Source organism: Theropithecus gelada, chromosome 7a, assembly GCF_003255815.1.
Source record: "Theropithecus gelada isolate Dixy chromosome 7a, Tgel_1.0, whole genome shotgun sequence".
Taxonomy (NCBI): domain Eukaryota; kingdom Metazoa; phylum Chordata; class Mammalia; order Primates; family Cercopithecidae; genus Theropithecus; species Theropithecus gelada.
This window is the reverse complement of record NC_037674.1, coordinates 56,819,569-56,836,965: the sequence shown is the minus strand read 5'-3', so window position 1 is coordinate 56,836,965 and position 17,397 is coordinate 56,819,569. Positions and strand designations below refer to the sequence as shown.

Genomic DNA, 17,397 nt, shown 5'->3' with positions numbered 1-17,397 from the left:
CAAAGGAAAAGACTCCTTGGAAAAGCACAAGTCTGCCATCCTTTTTGGAGATGAAAGGATTCCCTGAGGAACATCACTTCTAACAGGAAGCCAGTGCAGTAAGCGGAAACACAGACAGAAGTATTTCTTTCAGCAGTACCTTTCATTTGAACAAAATGGTAACAGAACTCCAATTTCTATATTTGAACACTCAGGGGCAGTTGTTAAAGAGGTTGGCTGCATTCTAAAATATCACCCCCACCCGTCTGTCAAGGACACGGGATTTGGGGTTCTGCGTGCCAGATCTGGTCCCCATGGTCTCCACACAGACGACGGGGACTGTATGACTCACAAGCCTTACCACATGGACTCTTCCATTTCTTTTTAAAGTCAGTCTAAATAAGGCCTTGAAGTAACTTCAACATTATATTTTAATTAAAATACAATGTAGTGTACAAACATAATGAAACAAATCCCACACCCTGATTTATCATAAACAGGAAGTCTTTATTGGCCACTAAAAACATCGAGTACCATGACATTAATAATTCAAAATACCCAGCTAGCCACATGCCATCCTATTCATTTTACCATAAACAACTGCAATATCCCTATAACCCAGTTTTTGGAGCAAAATGCAATAACCAGAGACAAAGCAGCATAAATAGCAGATCCATTTCTTCTGCAAGCAACACAAGCCTGTAATATCGTGTGCTCAGAAGTAAGCACTTCATACGCTTTTTGTCCTGCAAGTCCACGTTTCAATCCACATTCTCAACCTTGGTGTCTTACATTTATCCTGTCATGCTAATGACCTTTCTTTGGCAGAACATACAATACTGTGTCTCCTAGTTTAAATCATTTCAGAAATGGAGAGGCCTCATATAAGCTGCATGCCAACAATGTCTCAAACAGCTACAGAAGTAGAGCTGCGTTTTAGAGCTGCGTTTTCATCCTGAAATAAAACTGTTTTGTCATTGCAAAAAATTCAGACTATGACAACATCTAGATGTATTTATCATACACACTAAGGAGCCTGGTGGAGAGGATCTCCATCCCCATCCATCCAGCAGGAACTCAGGGAGGGCAGAGGAGGCCTGGCCACCAGAATTGGATTCCATGGGCTATGCAAGATGGGGAACTTCAGGATCCCAACTGGTGGTCCCAGATACTGGGGTTAAGATGTTCAAACAAAGGAAAGGGTTCAAGGTGGAGTTGTTCTGAGCATATGAAATTTATTCCATTTTTCTGGGTTAGGCTTATCTATAACCACCATCTATCTATGCCTAGGTGCTCACTTGGAGCCCTTCTTGTCCCAGCTTTTTTTATGAGATGGAGTCTTGCTCTGTTGCCCAGGCTGGAGGGCAGTGATGCGATCTCAGCTCACTGCAACTGGGTTCACGCGGTTCTCCTGCCTCGGCCTCCTGGGTGGCTGGGATTATAGGCACGCACCACCATGCCTGGCTAATTTTTTTGTATTTTTTTAGAAGCGACAGGGTTTCACCATGTTGGCCCCCAGGCTCATCTTGAATTCCTGACCTCAAATGATCCTTCCTCCTCGGCCTTCCAAAGTGCTGGGATTACAGGCATAAGCCACTGCGCCTGGCCTGAATTGTCTCCTCTTTCAAAAGCCACTGGACCTCAAACAGCCCTGTCTCTAAAATTCCACCCAACATGCCATTAGGTTATTGAACATATCAAACGTGCAAATTCCTTTCCTCGGCCCTAGTATGCTCCTGCATTATTATTTCTAATACATCCGACTCCCTGTTGACAATTTACCAGGCTTTTTTAGTTCCCATCAAAGAAAAGCAATGTGGAAAATGAGAGTTTTAACTATATAATTTTAAAGGTAGTCAAGAACTGCTTTTTTCACCCAAAACTTGAAAGCAATCAGAATAATATATAATCTTCTATACAGTATTAACAAATGCTTTCCATAATTCCATTTGTATGCATTTTTATCGTAAAAAGTATGTTTTTCACCCTTTTCTACAACATATTAGAATTCTTCAGATTGAAAAATATGAAACAGCATGAACAAAATATTTATGAAAATATCAAGATTTTATTAAGATTTCATATTCACTAGTTCTTTGGCACAAAGCAACATTTATGTAAATAAAATGAATATTTGAATTGAGTATTACATAATAAATGCCTCAGTTGAGCTTTTTTTCTGTTCTGCTGGTTACACGCATACATGCTGGCTAGGTTCTCTCTGTGAGGCCTCCCAGGAACCAGAAATAGAGAAAGGAAGAATTTATTCCTCCAATGGTTACCAGGTACCCACAGTGCACCTTTGGTGCCCACAAGCTGAAGATTCGATAATAAACAAGGAAGACCTGAGTTTTGCCCTCATGGGGTTTACAATCTAACAATCTGATGATAAATGCCATTTCTACTCATTTTAAAATAAGAATGACTGCTTTTAAAGTCTTGCCAATTCGTTTCATATGACTGGCACGCACATGTCTCATCAACTTTTGAGAAAGATACAGACTAATCTGTGCTTTAGGCTGGGTGTGGTGGCGCATTCCTGTAATCCCAGCACTTTGGGAGGTTGAGGCAGGAGGATCACTTGAGCAAAGGAGTTCGAGGCCAGCCTGGACAACATAGTAAAACCACATCTCTACAATCAATCAATCAATCAATCAATCTAATCTGTGCTTTTTGATAACTAATTTGACTACATGGGAGGAGATCCCCTTTTATCTTTTAAGAAGTCTCAAACTGATTCAGATGTCGGAAGGCCCTACAGTTTAGTGGTTTACCTGGTTTCATCGACTTAGATGTACTAAAGAAAGTGAGGTCTAGGACTCTGAGCCCACGAATCACTAGTCCTGACTCTAATGCCCAATAAAAATGCCCATAGGCATTGAGGTGATTTGCCTGCCTTTAGATTTCCTATCTATCAAGTGAGGGGAATGGATGAGGCCTGGATCTGCCTCCTCTGGTCCTTCTCAGCTAGTCACTATCACTTCCCCTAAAAGTTCAGCCCCACCAGGTGATAAAGCATGCTTGATCAGGTCAGACCAAAGGTGTTTTTCCCAGGGAGGACTGAGGTCTCATCTGCATGTGAATAGCAGCCCTGCCTCTTAGAAGGCCCCTATATGCCAGGAAGACATCAGGGACCATTTTGGTGAGTTTGTAGGTGGGTGAGTGTGCATGCACGTGTTCATACAGTCATTCTCCTTATCAGCAGGGGCTCGCTCTTGTTCATTATTAGGAGGCACGTGGCACAACAGAATAAACTATAATAAAGTGATGATGGCACTTTACATACCCTATCTCTAATCCTGACAACAATTTGCAAGGTGGTATCATCAGCTCCATTACACAGACCAGGAAACTAAGGTTCCTGCCAGGAAGGTGAATCGCCCAAGACCACAACGCTCTTAGGCAGCAGAGCCTGGCCGTGAACCCAGGTCAGATGCCTACCTCCAGAGCTAAGCCCCTCTGCAAAGAGCCATAAGTCTTCATGGAGCCGCCAATGACGGCTGCACCCAGGGAGGAGTGGCAGCAGCAATGCTGTGTCTTGAGTGGCAAAGTGAAGTCTGGAGCGCAAGTGCAGAGGCCTGACAATCCCTATGGATGTCACCCCAGCCCTTCCCCTAATGCCACATTCACATTTTTAAATGATGAAGAACCAGAACCTTACTAGAAAACCTCAGAATTCATGGTGCAGCAGCAATCAGGCCAAAGAACAGCATACATGTCACCGGACTTGTCATTGGCCCCCTCAACCTTGGGAACGCTCACAGACCCCACTGCATGCAGCTCCCCGAATAACGAGCGTTGGTCCATAGTCCTCACACGTACTGTTACCTTTCTTCCCCGCCTTTTGCTCACCCAATACTTGCCGAGTTACCTCTAGGAAACTGTCTTTATTTCTGGAGACTGATTATATTTTAATTTGAAAAGAATGCTATGCTATGACACTGATTGTTAGCCAGAGGATCAAGAGTGGCTCAAAGGAATCTGGACTATTCAAACCTTCTAGGATAGCAAGGCTAGTGAGGGCACACACAACATTCCTTATCAGAAGCACAATGGGGCTACGCGGTTCCACCTGCCAAACCACCATATAGTTTGAATTGCTCATCTTAAATTTCTCAAGCAACCAGATACTCTAACACACCCTCTCCACTGGCTGCATTGCCCTCAATCTCTGCTCGAATGCACTAAACTACTGAGTGACCCTAGATGATTCAGATCTCTCACCATGTGGGAGAAGGCAAGATTGAAAGTTCGGCTGCTCAAGGGCATGGAAAAGACATCAAGGTCAGGTCTCCTTAAGAATTCATCACACCCCCTACAACTCAGATGAGTTAACTGTATTTTCTTTTTGTACTTTAAGTTAAACCTTTCTTTCTTCCTGTCTTAAACTACAAGATTTGAATACAGCTATATATGACCTCTGACAGAACTTATTTCAACTCTCAGCACTAGGCAGCTACAAACACACAGAAGGAACAGACAATCAGAGGAAAAGTACAGACATGTAAAAAGATTTTATAAAGTTTAAAAAGGGATCAATTTAAGAACCAAAGTAAATGAAAGCTATGGCACATTCCTTAACTACAATGCAAAGGTTAAGAAACGAAAAAGGGTTGGGCACAGTGGCTCATGCCTGTAATCCCAGCACTTTGGGAGGTCAAGGTGGGTGGATCACAAGGTCAAGAGATTGAGACCATCCTCCTGGCCAACATGGTGAAACCCCATCTCTACCAAAAATACAAAAATTAGCTGGGCGTGGTGGTGCATGCCTGTAGTCCCAGCTACTTGGGAGACTGAGGCAGGAGAATCGCTTGAACCCAGGAGGCGGAGGTTGCAGTGAGCCGAGATTGCGCCACTGCACTCCAGCCTGGGGCACAAGAGCGAAACTCCGTCTCAAAAGAAGAAGAAGAAAAAAAAAAAAAAACATAAAAAGAAGCAATTAACCAAGGAAGAAGGGAAAATCCTTGAAACTGATGGTGGGGCGGGGGTGGGCAACAGATGCAGAAAAGTCTTTTCTAAAGTACTCCTGAGTCAAGGAGAAATCAAAACAGCAACAACAGCCTCAATGAGCAAATAAACAAACAAACAAAAAACAGCAGTGGTTCACACCTGTAATCCCAGAGCTTTGGGAGGCCAATGCGGGAGGATCACTTTAGGCTAGGAATTCAAACTCAGCCTGGGCAACACAGCAAGACCACATCTCTATAAAAATAAATAAATAAAAATCAGCTAGTCATGGTGGTGCACACCTGTAGTCCTAGCTACTCACGAAGCAGAAGCAGGATGATCACTTGAACCCAGAAGTTCAAGGCTGCAATGAGTCAGGATCATGCCACTAAACTCCACCATGGGCAACAGAGTGAGACCTTGTCTCTAAATAAATAAATAAATAAAATACATAAAAATTATAAAAACAATGACACCAGGTATTGAGAGGTGATATAATGAGTCATCTTGACCATCAAAATAAGCAAAGCTATAAAATACTAAACTAGAATGTAGAATTCGAGCTTAAAGAACCTGCAGATAATTGCATAGTGGGAATTCTCCACAATCCCATGTCTGCAATAGCCCATCACTCTGAGAATGTCTGAGGAAGAAGAGACTTTAGATCATTTCCATTCCAAGGGTCTGCTAACTCAGAAATGGTGGAGAAAATTTTCTGTATTTATGGGTTAAGTGTTTGGAGTAACTTTTGGTTAGTGAGGTTGTATTCATTTTTGTATTCTCCGTTAGACTAGACCCTGATACCCAATAGGCAGTCACATCCATAGATGAAACTATCCCATAGACGAAATTGTGTTGGTTAGGCACACTTGGTTAGGCACACTGCCCTGGTGTCTTCATGCCTCTTCCCTGCAATTCTTTGTTTGACTCTGGTCACTCTGTAAGACACTAGGGTATAAAAACATAACAACAGTGGTTATTTAATGAAGATAACATGGAAGTACTACTTGGTGCAGGATTTAAAAGACCTTTGATGGGATTTGTAATAAAAACTGTCAAAGTAAAAGCATGTCCCTCTGTTCTCTTCCACTGAAACCCGCCACAAATAAAAAGATTCCAAGAAAGGGCCAGGAGCAGAAAACTCCATCCTTGATAAAACTAGAAACAGAAGGAACAAGAGGAAGAGGGAATTGAAGAAGGAGAAAGAGGAGGAGGGGGAGAAAACAGCACTGCAGGTTACTTTTGTGCAGGAGCATCCATCACCCTCACAGACTCTCAGAGCTTGGGGGGCAACTCTACCCAGTACAGACACCTGAGACCAGGCAGCAGCTGACTACGGCAGGCATTTCTAAACCTTATTTGTAGATCCATTTTATATTTTTTCAGTCTTATTTATGTTTTTTCCTTATGAGAATTTATCCCTTTTAATATTTTGTACATCATTCTAGACAAGACATAAATCAATCAAAAATCACTGCACTGTATAATACCCAAGTTCTATAGTGATGACCCTGAGTCATTAATAAATTATTACATTGCCGATTTTCTGCTTAGGCTGGAAAAAAAGTACACAAGATATTTTAGGCCTATTTCAAATTATAAGGGTTTTTTTTTTGGAGGGGATAGGGCAGGAGGAGACAGGGTCTTTGCTCTGTTGCCCAGGCTGGAGTGCAGTATCATAATCACAGCTCACTGCAGCCTCAACCTCCCAGGCTCAAGTAATCCTCCCCGCTTTGGGGATTAAAGACATGCCCCACCACACCTGACTAATTTTTTAAAAATTTTTTTGTAGAGGTAGAGTTTTGCCACGTTGCCCAGGCTAGTCTTGAATTTTTGGACTCAAGCAACTCTCCTGCCTCAGCCTCCCAAATAGCAGGGATTACAGGTGTCCACCACCACGCCCAGCTAATTTTTGTATTTTCAGTAGAGATTTTCAGTAGAGGGTTTCACCATGTTGGCCAGGCTGGTCTTGAACTCCTGACCTCAAGTGATCCACCCGCCTCAGCCTCCCAAAGTGCTGGAATTACAGGTGCGCTGCGCCTGACATGAAAATGCTTTTAAATTCATTCTGCTCAAAGGCCATCAGGAGGACAGACCATACGGACAAGCAAATGCAAGCACCCTGTTCACCTCAGCTGCAGCAAGATGATGCCACAGGGGGTGGTTGGATTAGAAAGGACTCATGCCATCGGCCACACAAAGCAGTAGCCTCTCTTCCTGCACTGATTCCGTGTGCCCCAGGAAACCTGTGGCAATGTGGTTTTTTTTAAGTTGTGCCCATACAGAGACAATGTGTTTATAACAAAGCAAATATCTACTTGACCTAATATTTCTCATTGTAAATTAATAAACTATCTATTAAGAGTCATTTAGTGTGTACTAGCTGAGTCTGATAAACTGTGGAACACAGATAAGATGGAGTTTTGGAATCCCTAATACTATCCATGGTAAATTCCCCCTTAGACTATGGCAATTCAATAAGAGATAATGAGCAAAGGCCCACAAATGATCTAGTGGTTTCCTTCACTATGGGACACCAAATGAAACTAATCTGGCTGTCAGCATTATTAAAATTACAGGACAGTCTCACCCATGGAGAAGTTCACCTGCAACGGTGCAGGCCTCATTCACAGCAACTTCCATTCACATAGGCTGAGAAGTCAGTGGTGACCCCTGGGTCATGGGATGGGATCCCCTGATCACCATCACATGAAACAGCCTTGGCAGCTCACAATAAAAAGCACAGGTTTATAACATTGTAATTTAAAAGATTCCTTTGTGACATTCAGACAAATGTGATATACATATATAAACAATGGAATACAGCCATCCCTCAGTATCCTCAGGGGACTGGTTCCAGGACGACAGTCCTCAGACGCTCAAGTGCCACAGTCAGTCCCACAGAACCTAAGGATGGGAACAGTTTGTCCTCCGTATCCATGAGTTGTGCATCGGTTAAATACTGTTATTTTCCATCCAAGGTTGGTTGAATCTGTAGATGCAAAAGCTAACTGTACTACTCAGCCCTTAGAAAGATGGAAATCCTGCCATTTACAGCAACATGGATGGTCCTGCAGAACTTAATGCTACATGAGATAAGCCAGGCACAGAAAGACACATGCTATGTGATCTTACTTACATGTGGAATCTAAATAGGCAAACACATTGAAGCGGAGAGCAGAATGGTGGTTGCCAGGAGTTAGGGGAGACGGTAATGGGGAGGTGTTGGTCAAAGGGTACCAAGTTTCAGCTATATGAAGTGAATATCTGGAGGTCTACTGTACAGCATAGAGCCTATGATTAACAATACTGCACTGTGCCGGGCGCGGTGGCTCAAGCCTGTAATCCCAGCACTTTGGGAGGCCGAGACGGGCAGATCACGAGGCCAGGAGATCGAGACCATCCTGGCTAACACGGTGAAACCCCGTCTCTACTAAAAAATATAAAAAACTAGCCAGGCGAGGTGGTGGACGCCTGTAGTCCCAGCTACCCGGGAGGCTGAGGCAGGAGAATGGCGTGAACCCGGGAGGCGGAGCTTGCAGTGAGCTGAGATCCGGCCACTGCACTCCAGCCTGGGCGACAGAGCGAGACTCCGTCTCAAAAAAAAAAAAAAAAAAATTAGAAAGAAGTAAACTTACAACAACAGAGAATAGGAAGCCAGGAAAAATCAGCAGGAATTTCAGTGCACTTCTCGGTAACAGAACGTGTGTGGAAACAAACTGACAGATAAAACCGAGTGGAGAACTCTGTCCAGGACATGCTACAACAGGGCTGCAGGCAAGATGGAAACTACCTGAATCCCAGAGAGGATTCTTACTCAAAATTAGCATGCAACTAAAAATAGGTAAATTATAAGAAATCTGAATGGAAAGTTATAGAAATCCGACTCCCTTCTCCCTTCCCAGCACAAAGTATAAAGCCCTCCAGTGTGAGCTAAGACTTCTAGTTGGTGCTCTCAAGGAAAGTCATCCTTATTCTGGCATTGGGGGGCCTCTTCCCTCCAGAAACAAAGTCTACCACAACAAGGAAGGAGGGCCCCAGTGCCCTACTGGCTGCCTGTGTCTGAAAGCCCCCAGCCAACTTTCCTCTTGCAGGAGAGGCCTGGCAAGGAATACCTGCTTACACCGCACAGAGGAAACCCAACCTGGTTACCCAATCTTTCCTTCCTCAGTGTAAACTGATGAACAGAAGTGATGACAATGACAACAGCATTTATGGCACATCTGGTATTTTGCCTGTGATGACAATGACAATGACGATAGCATTTATGGCACATCTGCTATTTTGCCTGTGATGACGATGACAATGACAATAGCATTTATGGCACATTTGCTATTTCCCTGGCACAATTCTAAAAGTACATGTACTGAATCATTTAATGCTCAATACCTCCAGCAGTTGGATATCATTATTATTAAAGTACTTTACAATTAGGAAATTAAAAAGCCAAGATTCAGCCCAAATCTGAGCCAGTGACCAAGCTCTTTATCACCAAACTAACCTGCCAACATATAAGGAAAGCTAGCAGCATGAAAGACCCAAGTATCTTTCATAGGGGACACAGACAAGTATTGGACCAGCATATAGGGCTTAAAAAAAAGTAAGTATACTCTTGGATTTATGAAAATATATCCTTAAAACAAGAGCAGGATGCTATGAAAAAGGGAAGTCAAAGAGTTAAAAAAAAAAAAAAAAGATAAAAAATGATGGGTAAATACAAAATCTAACTCAGAGTCCCAGAAATAAAGTTGAAGAGGCTTCTCAGAATATCAAACAAAGTAGACAAAAAGATGGAGAATATGGGAGACAAGGAAAATCCAGAGGTCAGTGTAATAGAAGTCGTAATAAAAGAGGCCTATGAAAATGGAAGAAAATAAATTTTGAAAGAAATATTAAAGAAAATCTCTAGTACATCTGCCGAACCACCGGAGAGTGTTATGGAGGCCTACGAGCAGGTCCAAAAGGGACCCCTGAAGCTGAAAGGCGTCGCAGAGCTGGGAGTGACCAAGCGGAAGAAGAAAAAGAAGGACAAAGACAAAGCGAAACTCCTGGAAGCAATGGGAACGAGCAAAAAGAACGAGGAGGAGAAGCGGCGCGGCCTGGACAAGCGGACCCCGGCCCAGGTGGCCTTCGAGAAAATGCAGGAGAAGCGGCAGATGGAAAGGATCCTAAAGAAAGCATCCAAAACCCACAAGCAGAGAGTGGAGGACTTCAACAGACACCTGGACACACTCACGGAGCATTATGACATTCCCAAAGTCAGCTGGACGAAGTAGCCACCTGCCCCGGTATGGAGCAGCATCGAGGATTCGCAAAAGGCCACCCTGGGGTTGGGTGTGTTTCCTTTGGTATATTCTAGAAACATGGCTTTACACACACCCTTGCATCTTCTGCTACAGACTGCTTTTCGAAGCTGTGTGCCCTCATTCTGGAACTTGATTAAAGTAAGATTGTCCTTGTAAAAAAAAAAAAAAAAAAAGAAAATCTCTGAGACCAAAGGATACTAGTCTTCGGTTGGTAAGGGCCCCCACTAAGTGTTCAACATAAATTAATAATCTTTTTTTTTTTTTTTTTTTTTTTTTTTTGAGACAGAGTCTTACTCTGTCACCAGGCTGGAGTGCAGTGGCGTGATCTCGGCTCACTGCAACTTCCGCCTCCCGGGTTCAAGTGATTCTCCTGCCTCAGCCTCCCAAGTAGCTGGGATTACAGGCACCCGTCACCATGCCTGGCTAATTTTTGTATTTTTAGTAAAGACGGAGTTTCACCATGTTGGCCAGGTTGGTCACGAACTCCTGACCTCAAGTGATCCGCCTGCCTCGGCCTCCCAAAGTGCTGGGATTACAGGCATGAGCCACGGCGCCCGGCCATTAATAATCATTTTTAAAAGACCCTCCCTTGGAATATTTTTGTAAAACTTCAGAAAACAAACAAACAAACAAACTATATATATATATATATATATATAAATCCTAAAAGCTTCCTTAGAAGAAAAAACAGGCCAGCTTCAAGAAACCAGAACCGGTCCAGCGCCGGGCTCTGCATTCAAGATGCCTACAGGACAACACTTTCTACATTCTTAGGTCAACTGACCTTCAGACATGGATCCATCAAGTGGTTTCTGGAAAGTTTACCTCCTACATTCCCATCCTTTGAAGATATTATGAACTTCCTCTAGCAAAACTAGAATGAGAAGCAAGAAAGAACAAGTAGAATCTGGAAAACAGGGGGCCCACCAAGAAAGGGGAAAGTCCTCAGGTGATCCCTGAGTCCTGGGCAGGGAAGTAGAAAATTAAAATGGGAGAAAATGAAAGGTTCCAGAAGACAAGGGAGAGCGTGATGCAAAAGATGGTGTAACAAAGAAGATGGAAACCTCTGAGCAAACGATGAAAGCCCATGATCCTTTTCTAAACAAGAAAAAGAAAAGGAGGCTGGTTGCGGTAGCTCATGCCTGTAATCCCAGCACTTTGGGAGGCTAAGGTGGGAGGACTTCTTGAGCACAGGAGTTCAAGACTAGCTGGGCCAACATAGCAAAACCTCACCTCTACAAAAAATACAAAAAAATTGGTTGGGCATGGTGGTGTGTACTTGTAGTCCCAGCTACTTAGAAGGCTGAGGTGGGAGGATTGCTGGAGCCTGGGAGGCAGAGGCTGCAGGGAGCTGAGATCACACTACTGCAGTCCATCTTGAGTGACAGAACAAGACTCTGTTTCCAAAAAGAAAAGAAAAGGAAAAGGTGATCACAAAATTCAGGAAATACAAAACACAATATAAAGAAATCATGATTCAAAGATGAAATTAAACATATAGCAGTTTTTAAGCCATGATTGGAGTACACATTTGCCCTAAATCAGAAAGATCTACAAAACATGATCTTTGACTGAAACCATGTGCAGAGATGAAAATGTTACTCTAGCATAACACATGTCCTAATAGTAATGATATTTGCTGATTTTTTAAACTTATAAATTCAAATGATAGAAATCAATGGAAAGTCACTTGTGACTACCAGGAAGAATGGAGATGTTTGCAACCTTAATTCTGTAGTAGTAAAAGTTAGGCTGATAGCAAGCAGCAACTGAGGGTAAGGAAAGGGAGGAGAATTCAGGTGCTCATGCAAGGGAACAGAAGAAGAAATAGAGCTTATGTACATTACCTAAAAATCACAAACACTCTCAATGAAAAACCAAAAATAACTCTAAAACACTGTAAATAGTAAAAGGAAGTCAGCAAGATTGGTTAACTAAGAAAAATTCTCATTTCTCAGCAGAAAGTCAACAAATAACTGTCTAAAGTTGTTCCTGGGTATTAGGAGTCAAGAGGAAGAGGGGTGGCGCTTGCTTTTCATCATAATCTTTTCAGTTTGACTTGTTACATTGTCTGCATATATTATTTAAGTAGAAACATTGAATGTTATCATTAAAATGCTACTCATGTCATTTATTACTAAGTCTTCTCACCGGAAGGCTGGTATATCTTAGTACCTAATAACACATCTTACTGTACTTATGATGGCATATTCTCCATTAATACCCTAAAGGCATCCCTCCTTTAAAAAAAATAGAAGAGGCAGTTACTACCCTGTATGTTGCTGTCATCACTATACGAGGACATGAAATGCAGGCATTATTCTGACTGACTGACAAAGTTACACAAAGTTATTATATCTCTCCTCTACCTTACTCTGTCCTTCACAAATCAACCTGTCTCTTCAGCTGTAGCAAAATGACGCCACTCTGTTGGAATGATGCTGCAGTCCTCCAAGTCACCAGATGCTAATTTGCAGTAATTACATTTAAGAATCTGATCTAAAAACCAAGACTGAATATTAATAAGGTCAGTGGCAAGGAGATATTGATGGGCAAAGTGTGGGGTTTAAAATTACAAGAAGTGGCTGGGCACAGTGGCTCACGCCTGTAATCTCAGCTCTTTGGGAGGCTGAGGTGGGAGGATCACTTGAGGTCAGGAATTCAAGACTAACCCTGGCCAATATGGTGAAACCTCGTCTCTACTAAAAAATATAAAAATTAGCCAGGCATGGTGGCGCATGCTTGTAATCCCAGCTACTCTGGAGGCTGAGGCAGGAGAATCACTTGAACTCGGGAAGCGAAGGTTGCAGTGAGCCGAGATTGTGCTACTGTGCTCCAGCCTGGGCAACATAGTGAGACTCTATCTCAAAATAAATAAATAAATAAATAAATAAAATTTTAAAATAAAATAAAATTACAAGAAGACATTTAATATAGACAAATATTTTAAAATCTTCAAAGCCAGCTTAAAAAAAAAAAAAAAAAAAAAAAAAACTACAAGTTAGAGGCCTGATTTGGCAATAGTTTACAGGGGGAAAAATTTCTGAGGGAGGAGCTTATAATTGACCAAAAGCATGGGACTGTTAGAGAAGCTTACACAGGCAATGTTCAAATCTCAAACAACCCTATGGTCCTAATCTAAACTACCTTCCCGACAACTCAAGTGGGCTTCTGTTTTGTTTTTATTTAATTATTTATTTATTTATTTTTCAATAATCAGGCAGTCTGCCTGAACTGGAACGGGTCCAGAGAGACTCCCCAGACAGACCTCTGTATTCCACAATGATGGGCCTACCAGCTAGTAGTTCAGTTAGGCGAGCAGCAGCATCCTTACTCAGCAGTACTTGTGAAATCATGTGAATATTTTATTGTAACCATTTTCAAATTTTGTTTCAGAGCATCTCAAGCTCCTCAGGAACCTAGTCTGGGGAGAAGGTTGGGCTTCCTACTCTGGTTCAATCCTAATTCAACTTTTGAAGAAAAATGGTTCCAATTTTTAAAAATAAAGATTGCCAAATAAAGATTTTAAAACTACTGTTAAAATGCATTTTGCAGCTGGGCACAATGGCTCACGCCTATAATCCCAGCACTTTGGGAGGCCGAGGCAGGTGGATCACTTGAGGTCAGGAGTTCAAGACCAGCCTGGCTAACATGATGAAATTACTAAAAATACAAAAATTAGCCAGGGGTGGTGGTGTGCACCTGTAAACCCAGCTACTCAGGTGGCTGAGGCATGAGAATTGCTCGAACCTGGGAAGCAGAGGTTGCAGTGAGCTGAGAATCACGCCACCGCACTCCAGCCTGCACAACAAATTGTTAAGTCTGTCTCAAAAAAAAAAAAAAAAAAAAAAATTTGCTATAATTTTATGAGTGGAAAATAGAAAAAATTAAAGTGCTCAAATTAATAATAAGCACAAGACTCAAACTTAATATGGACGAGGCAAAGATGAAAAGTATCAGCTATGCCAGAACGCTGATTTTTTATTTTTTTGGCCCCCATCAAATGCTCACTAGCCTCTGGCTGATAGAGTGCATGTTCAATTGTAAAGGAAAACAAGAACATGTAAAGCACATGTGTGAAAAACTAGAAATAAATGTCATTTAAAAAACTATTAATAAAAATAAAACTATAACTAGGGAAATATTTTTAAGTAAGCTTTCAATGAATGGAATCTTCCCTATAACAAGTCTATCATCCTGCTCAAAGCAACATTTTCAGAAATGCTTTTCAGAAAACAGCAGGCTGTTTGTTCATTTTTAAGTCTTATTAACTGGCGAGATGAGGTCATGGGGGAACAGATCCACTGCACTGCCCCTCGTCAGACCATACCTGAACTATAAGCCTGTCTCAGAAATTCTGCTCAACAGGGATGTGTTCAGAGAGAAGGACAGGGATGGTGAAGAATTTGGAAACACCTTATACAAAGAATGGTCAAGAGAACTGGGAATATTCAGGCTGCAAAAGAAATGATTAGGTAAGAGAATAATTTAATCTACTTCACCCAGGATGTATTGAGGCTCCACTTCATGTTAAGCTCTGTAGGGAATTCAAATATGAACAAGACGCCACCTCCTCTGCCCTCATGGAGCTTACTAACCAGCAGTTTCCAAATATCTGATGGGATGTAAAGTGGAATGACAACAGGGAATTAGGACTGCAGAGAAAATTAAAAGACAGACCGGGACTTAGGAGAAAACACTGTTCTTCCTAGAAGGATTCAACTGTTGATATTCAAATGTTAATTCAGTTGATTCATTCAGTTAATGCATTTAAACAACATTTATTGAGACGAAATGACGATTAATAATATTAAAAAATTACTGACAAAGATAAATTCAGGGTTCAGGTGGCTAGCCACCTGGGAATTGGAGGGATTTGCAGGAGAAAGGAGGAAGCAACACAGGGACCATATGGTTAGAGGTAAATTATTATTTCCCTAGAAATGAGGTTTATTTATTACATTATTCAAATAAACACAAAAGCTAAACAAACGTAAATTGCTAACAGGCTATGAAACTATAATAAGAACCTACGATTACAACCAAATTTTGCACTTGACATTAGCATTTTTTTAAAAAAGAACTTAAAAAGTCTTGAATCAAGTATGAGTTAGACTAAATGAGTAGATCCTATACTTCTAGATTTCATATACTTGCAAACTGCCCCTCTCGTCTCCCCCTCCAGTAAAAACAGACAAATGGTTTGGGCTGCCAAATAAAATACTTTTAAAGACTATTTGAAGAAGAAAAAGCAGGAGAGGCAAAAATCTCACAATACTGGACCTGCTAAATAGATTTGGCTTCAAGGATCTACCATTGTTTTCATTTTTCCTATTTTGCTGTGGATAAGTAAAAATGTCTTCCTGCACCATGCACTGGCATGAGGGATCCACTGGATTACCTCAACTCTACTGTCCCTTCCGAGGATCATCTGACTGTATACTATAATGGTTTCCCTAGCAATAGAGGGGCTAAAACCTTATAATCCACTCATAAATATAATTGTCTTTACCGGACACAACATAAGTAAGCAGAGACCATGCCCCTTCATCTATCTGGCTATAATTCAAGAAGACTAAACTTCAATGGAGTGAAAAGAGAGGGGAGGGATTTAAGATGATTTCCTTTATTAATGGCATCTTACACTAGAGATCCAATCTACCAAGAAACCTACAGAGGCTCTGGACACAACTGTAGTTCTTCTATTGCCAGGGCCCTCTCATTTTAGGGTTAAAGGGACCTTTTTACTTTGTAGAAATTGTGGGGGACCTACAGACTAGCAAGAACCCATGAAGCAGAGACGTTTCCAACAAGATCACAGGGCTTGTCTTCAGTGGCTGTCCCTGTGGTCTAGAGATAGAAGCATGTCAGAGCTTAGTCTGGGATTAGGTCAAAGAGCCTTTACTGAGAACTGCCAAGGACCAGGCTCCTGAGCAGCTAGTTATAATCAACATCCTTTATCCCTGGAGTATGCACATCTCCAGGAAACCACCTGCAATGATAAGCCAAGCTCTTGGAAGATAAGAACCCCCTTCTCTAGTTCTTAGAGTTAGGCACGTTGCAGAGACTCCATAAACACATCAGACTGACTTTTAAAGATTCTGACTCCCTGTCTAACAAGATGCAACTCAGTAGGAAAAACTGGTCCTTGTTTAAATAATCAGGAATAAAATGTTGCTCCAGATAATTTAATACAGTTTATCACGGCTCAAGAAAACAATTACAGTAATGTCCATAAGCAGACTATAAGAAATAAAATTGAATTGCTCTGAATTTTTTTTAAGGACAAATAGGGAAAGACTATGTTGCTAGACCGTTTGGACACATGGCTTTATTTAGACTGACATAAGCATTACAAAGCAAATGACAAAAATGACTACTAATGGCAACAAGTTAATCCAGGCAACTGCACACTGAAAACATGTAGAAGTCAAAAGAAATACATGGAAACCTTGCACTCACTAGTTAACAGCCATGTGGGCAGCACAGAACCGATCTTAGGAACCAAGAGAGTGTATGTGAAAGTGCTTTGAAGATCACAAACCCATTTAGAAATAGGTGGGATGCTATTCTTCAAATCTTTGAAAGCTGTCTACTACTATAAATTCATTCATATCTTTCCCTCATTCCTTTCAGTTTTAAAAAATGTATTCTATCCAACTTACATGTAAGCCCTTTGCAAACACTCACTCATTTACTGTAAATAACAATCCTACTATATTCACAATTATCATTTCCCCGCTTTACAGAAGAGGAAACTAAGGCACAGAGATTAAACAGTGCAGGCAGGATTCAAACCCAGGTGGTCTGGCTCTACTGTCCTTGTTCTTAACCCAGGCCCACCTACAGTTATCCAGGTTTCTGTTTACTAATCCTCAGCCATCTTCCTCTGAACAGAATCAACAATAAAAAATGGTAAAGCAGTTAGAACCACCCAATCCAAATGGTGAGAGGAATCTGAATGGCCATTGCAATTCTTTCCTTCCTTTCAACTGATTTCCAAAGACACAGGAGAAATTTTATGTCATCAGCAAACAGACGATATAGAATTCCATGAGGGGAAAACCTCTCTAGGGGTATATAAAGTAATCTTTTAAAATGCAAACTGTGTATTTTTACTTTTTACTGCAGAATATTATACCTAGCACTTAGCCCAACACCTGAC

General features: G+C 41.6%; 1 protein-coding gene and 1 pseudogene across 5 annotated transcripts in view; one reads left to right on the top strand and one right to left on the bottom strand.

Annotated features, from left to right (window-relative positions):
- Positions 1-17,397, bottom strand: part of ABHD17C (abhydrolase domain containing 17C) — a 61,950-nt gene that overhangs the window by 24,167 nt on the left and 20,386 nt on the right. The gene's annotated exons all lie outside the window — the stretch shown is intronic.
- LOC112627902 lies at positions 9,842-10,399 on the top strand (annotated as a pseudogene). Its single transcript, XR_003120242.1, has one exon. The product of XR_003120242.1 is annotated as a protein FAM32A pseudogene (transcript).